Source organism: Salmo salar, chromosome ssa17 (assembly GCF_905237065.1).
Source record: "Salmo salar chromosome ssa17, Ssal_v3.1, whole genome shotgun sequence".
Lineage (NCBI taxonomy): Eukaryota > Metazoa > Chordata > Actinopteri > Salmoniformes > Salmonidae > Salmo > Salmo salar.
In genome coordinates this window covers 19,531,729-19,537,868 of record NC_059458.1, presented here as the reverse complement: position 1 = coordinate 19,537,868, position 6,140 = coordinate 19,531,729, and positions in this window count along the sequence as shown.

Genomic DNA, 6,140 nt, shown 5'->3' with positions numbered 1-6,140 from the left:
TCCTAGACCTTATCAAATCAAATCAAATCAAATTTTATATAGCCCTTCGTACATCAGCTGATATCTCAAAGTGCTGTACAGAAACCCAGCCTAAAACCCCAAACAGCAAGCAAAGCATGTGAAAGAAGCACGGTGGCTAGGAAAAACTCCCTAGGAAAAACTCCCTAGAAAGGCCAAAAACCTAGGAAGAAACCTAGAGAGGAACCAGGCTATGAGGGGTGGCCAGTCCTCTTCTGGCTGTGCAGGGTGGATATTATAACAGAACATGGTCAAGATGGTAAAATGTTAAAATGTTCATAAATGACCAGCATGGTCAAATAATAATAATCATAGTAGTTGTCGAGGGTGCAACAAGCACGTCCGGTGAACAGGTCAGGGTTCCATAGCCGCAGGCAGAACAGTTGAAACTGGAGCAGCAGCACGGCCAGGTGGACTGGGGACAGCAAGGAGTCATCATACCAGGTAGTCCTGAGGCATGGTCCTAGGGCTCAGGTCCTCCGAGAGAAAGACAGAAAGAGAGAAAGAGAGAATTAGAGAGAGCATATTTAAATTCACACAGGACACCGGATAAGACAAGAGAAATACTCCAGATGTAACAGACTGACCCTAGCCCCCGACACATAAACTACTGCAGCATAAATACTGGAGGCTGAGACAGGAGGGATCAGAAGACACTGTGGCCCCATCCGATGATACCCCGGACAGGGCCAAACAGGCAGGATATAACCCCACCCACTTTGCCAAAGCACAGCCCCCACACCACTAGAGGGATGTCTCCAACCACCAACTTACCGTCCTAAGACAAGGCCGAGTATAGCCTACAACGATCTCCGCCATGGCACAACCCAAGGGGGGGCGCCAACCCAGACAGGAAGACCACGTCAGTGACTCAACCCACTCAAGTGACGCACCCCTCCCATGGACGGCATGGAAGAACACCAGTAAGCCAGTGACTCAGCCCCTGTAAAAGGGTTAGAGGCAGAGAATCCCAGTGGAAAGAGGGGAACCGGCAAGGCAGAGACAGCAAGGGCGGTTCGTTGCTCCAGCCTTTCCGTTCACCTTCACACCCCTGGGCGAGACTATACTTAATCATAGGACCTACTGAAGAGATAAGTCTTCAGTAAAGACTTAAAGGTTGAGACTGAGTCTGCGTCTCTCACATTGGTAGGCAGACCATTCCATAAAAATGGAGCTCTATAGGAGAAAGCCCTACCTCCAGCCGTTTGCTTAGAAATTCTAGGGACAATTAGGAGGCCTGCGTCTTGTGACCGTAGCGTACGTGTAGGTATGTACGGCAGGACCAAATCGGAAAGATAGGTAGGAGCAAGCCCATGTAATGCTTTGTAGGTTAGCAGTAAAACCTTGAAATCAGCCCTTGCCTTAACAGGAAGCCAGTGTAGGGAGGCTAGCACTGGAGTAATATGATCAAATTTTTTGGTTCTAGTCAGGATTCTAGCAGCCGTATTTAGCACTAACTGAAGTTTATTTAGTGCTTTATCCGGGTAGCCGGAAAGTAGAGCATTGCAGTAGTCCAGCCTAGAAGTAACAAAAGCATGGATTAATTTTTCTGCGTCATTTTTGGACAGAAAGTTTCTGATTTTTGCAATGTTACGTAGATGGAAAAAAGCTGTCCTTGAAACAGTCTTGATATGTTCTTCAAAAGAGAGATCAGGGTCCAGAGTAACGCCGAGGTCCTTCACAGTTTTATTTGAGACGACTGTACAACCATCCAGATTAATTGTCAGATTCAACAGAAGATCTCTTTGTTTCTTGGGACCTAGAACAAGCATCTCTGTTTTGTCCGAGTTTAAAAGTAGAAAGTTTGCAGCCATCCACTTCTTTATGTCTGAAACACAGGCTTCTAGCGAGGGCAATTTTGGGGCTTCACCATGTTTCATTGAAATGTACAGCTGTGTGTCGTCCGCATAGCAGTGAAATTTAACATTATGTTTTCGAATGACATCCCCAAGAGGTAAAATATATAGTGAAAACAATAGTGGTCCTAAAACGGAACCTTGAGGAACACCGAAATGTACAATTGATTTGTCAGAGGACAAACCATTCACAGAGACAAACTGATATCTTTCCGACAGATAAGATCTAAACCAGGCCAGAACTTGTCCATGTAGACCAATTTGGGTTTCCAATCTCTCCAAAAGAATGTGGTGATCGATGGTATCAAAAGCGGCACTAAGATCTAGGAGCACGAGGACAGATGCAGAGCCTCGGTCTGACGTCATTAAAAGGTCATTTACCACCTTCACAAGTGCAGTCTCAGTGCTATGATGGGGTCTAAAACCAGACTGAAGCGTTTCGTATACATTGTTTGTCTTCAGGAAGGCAGTGAGTTGCTGTGCAGCAGCTTTTTCAAAATTTTTTGAGAGGAATGGAAGATTCGATATAGGCCGAAAGTTTTTTATAATTTCTGGATCAAGATTCGGCTTTTTCAAGAGAGTCTTTATTACTGCCACTTTTAGTGAGCTTGGTACACATCCGGTGGATAGAGAGCCGTTTATTATGTTCAACATAGGAGGGCCAAGCACAGGAAGCAGCTCTTTCAGTAGTTTAGTTGGAATAGGGTCCAGTATGCAGCTTGAGGGTTTGGAGGCCATGATTATTTTCATCATTGTGTCAAGAGATATAGTACTAAAACACTTTAGTATCTCCCTTGATCCTAGGTCCTGGCAGAGTTGTGTAGACTCAGGACAATGGAGCATTGGAGGAATACCCAGATTTAAAGAGGAGTCTGTAATTTGCTTTCTAATGATCATGATCTTTTCCTCAAAGAAGTTCATAAATTTATTACTGCTGAAGTGAAAGCCATCCTCCATTTGCGAAGGCTGCTTTTTAGTTAGCTTTGCGACAGTATCAAAAAGAAATTTTGGATTGTTCTTATTTTCCTCAATTAAGTTGGAAAAATAGGATGATCGAGCAGCAGTGAGGGCTCTTCGATACTGCACGGTACTGTCTTTCCAAGCTAGTCGGAAGACTTCCAGTTTGGTGTGGCGCCATTTCCGTTCCAATTTTCTGGAAGCTTGCTTCAGAGCTCGTGTATTTTCTGTATACCAGGGAGCTAGTTTCTTATGACAGATGTTTTTAGTTTTTAGGGGTGCAACTGCATCTAGGGTATTGCGCAAGGTTAAATTGAGTTCCTCGGTTAGGTGGTTAACTGATTTTTGTCCTCTGACATCCTTGGGTAGGCAGAGGCAGTCTGGAAGGGCATCAAGGAATCTTTGGGTTGTCTGAGAATTTATAGCACGACTTTTAATGCTCCTTGGTTGGGGTCTGAGCAGATTATTTGTTGCAATTGCAAACGTAATAAAATGGTGGTCCGATAGTCCAGGATTATGAGGAAAAACATTAAGATCCACAACATTTATTCCATGGGACAAAACTAGGTCCAGAGTATGACTGTGGCAGTGAGTAGGTCCAGAGACATGTTGGACAAAACCCACTGAGTCGATGATGGCTCCGAAAGCCTTTTGGAGTGGGTCTGTGGACTTTTCCATGTGAATGTTAAAGTCACCAAAAATTAGAATATTATCTGCTATGACTACAAGATCCGATAGGAATTCAGGGAACTCAGTGAGGAACACTGCATGTGGCCCAGGAGGCCTGTAAACAGTAGCTATAAAAAGTGAGTGAGTAGGCTGCATAGATTTCATGACTAGAAGCTCAAAAGACGAAAACGTCATTGTTTTTTTTTTTGTAAATTGAAATTTGCTATCGTAAATGTTAGCAACACCTCCGCCTTTGCCGGATGCACGGGGGGTATGGTCACTAGTGTAACCAGGGGGTGAGGCCTCATTTAACACAGTAAATTCATCAGGCTTAAGCCATGTTTCAGTCAGGCCAATCACATCAAGATTATTATCAGTGATTAGTTCATTGATCCACACATTGATCCACAGAAATGTGGGCAATGTCCCTCAGAACGTTGGGGAGAAAAAAATCTCAAATGCTTGCCTGGGCTGGGGAGGTAGACCAACAGTAGTAGGCCTATCTATTCTTTTTGTTTTAAGTGATTTTAGACATTCAGTGGAAAGGGTAAAATAGCAGCTTCAACTTGCATTTGTTTTGACTTTATTAGGCAGCGGAGGTCACAGTGTTGCCAACTCCTCAGTAAGGAAAGTAGCTATTGGCTGTCCTAAAAGTCGCTACATGACGCCATCCCCTAATTTGCATAATTGGCCATGTGCATGTAATTGTGATGGACGCTGTAGGAGAGAGGAATAACGTCGTGGGAGAGACAAAAAGTGAGTAAAAAACACCCTAAATATGTTTAGAATTACAAATGAACTTTCTTCTGTCCATTCTTGTTTTTTTTAATGTCACAATTCCAACCCTCCTCCTTTATCCGGGCTTGGGACCGGCAGAAGTGACCCAAAAGAGACACTCTGGCGGAGTTACTTCGTTTTTTATTTACATTTTATTTTTTCGTTTTTTCATTTAGTTTTCTTAATTTGGTTTGGTTTTTAACCTTATGGTCCACTTAGGAGTGGCCAAAAGTTTTGAGAATGACACAAATATCACAAAGTCTGCTGCCTTAGTTTGTATGATGGCAATTTGCATATACTCCAGAATGTTACGAAGAGTGATCAGATGAATTGCAATTAATTGCAAAGTCCCTCTTTGCCATGCAAATGAACTGAATCCCCGAAAAACATTTCCACTGCATTTCAGCCCTGCCACAAAAGGACCAGCTGACATCATGTCAGTGATTCTCTCGTTAACACAGGTGTGAGTGTTGACAAGGACAAGGCTGGAGATCACGCTGTCATGCTGATTGAATTCGAATAACAGACTGGAAGCTTCAAAAGGAGGGTGGTGCTTGGAATCATTGTTCTTCCTCTTCCTGTCAACCATGGTTACCTAGAAGGAAACACGTGCCGTCATCATTGCTTTGCACAAAAAGGGCTTCAGAGGCAAGGATATTGCTGCCAGTAAGATTGCACCTACATCAACCATTTATCTGATCATCAAGAACTTCAAGGAGAGCGGTTCAATTGTTGTGAAGAAGGCTTCAGGGCGCCCAAGAAAATCCAGCAAGCGCCAGGACCGTCTCCTAAAGTTGATTCAGCTGCAGGATCGGGGCACCACCAATACAGAGCTTGCTCAGGAATGGCAGCAGGCAGGTGTGAGTGCATCTGCACGCACAGTGAGGCGAAGACTTACTTCTCTCCAGGAAAAACATCAGGGACAGACTGATATTCTGCAAAAGGTACAGGGATTGGACTGCTGAGGACTGGGGTAAAGTCATTTTCTCTGATGAATCCCCTTTCCGATTGTTTGGGGCATCCGGAAAAAAAGCTTGTCCGGAGAAGACAAGGTGAGCGCTACCATCAGTCCTGTGTCATGCCAACAGTAAAGCATCCTGAGACCATTCATGTGTGGGGTTGCTTCTCAGCCAAGGGAGTGGGCTCACTCACAATTTTGCCTAAGAACACAGACATGAATAAAGAATGGTACCAACACATCCTCCGAGAGCAACTTCTCCCAACCATCCAGGAACAGTTTGGTGACGAACAATGCCTTTTCCAGCATGATGGAGCACCTTGCCATAAGGCAAAAGTGATAACTAAGTGGCTCGGGGAACAAAACATCGATATTCTGGGTCCATGGCCAGGAAACTCCCCAGACCTTAATCCCATTGAGAACTTGTGGTCAATCCTCAAGAGGCGGGTGGACAAACAAAAACCCACAAATTCTGACAAACTCCAAGCATTGATTATGCAAGAATGGGCTGTCATTAGTCAGGATGTGGCCCAGAAGTTAATTGACAGCATGCCAGGGCGGATTGCAGAAGTCTTGAAAAAGAAGGTTCAACACTGCAAATATTGACTCTAAGGCAACTTCATGTAATTGTCAATAAAAGCCTTTGACACTTATGAAATTGTCACGACTTCTGCCGAAGTCGGTGCCTCTCCTAGTTCGGGCGGCGTTCGGCGGTCTTCAAGGCATCATCGATCTACTTTTCGTTTTCCATTTGTTTTGTCTTCCCACACACCTGGTTTCAATTCCATCATTACATGTTGTGTATTTAACCCTCTGTTCCCCCCCATGTCCTTGTCCGGAATTGTTTATTGTAAGTGCTTGTGCACATTATGTCTGGTGTGCAACGGGTTTTGTACCCATTTATT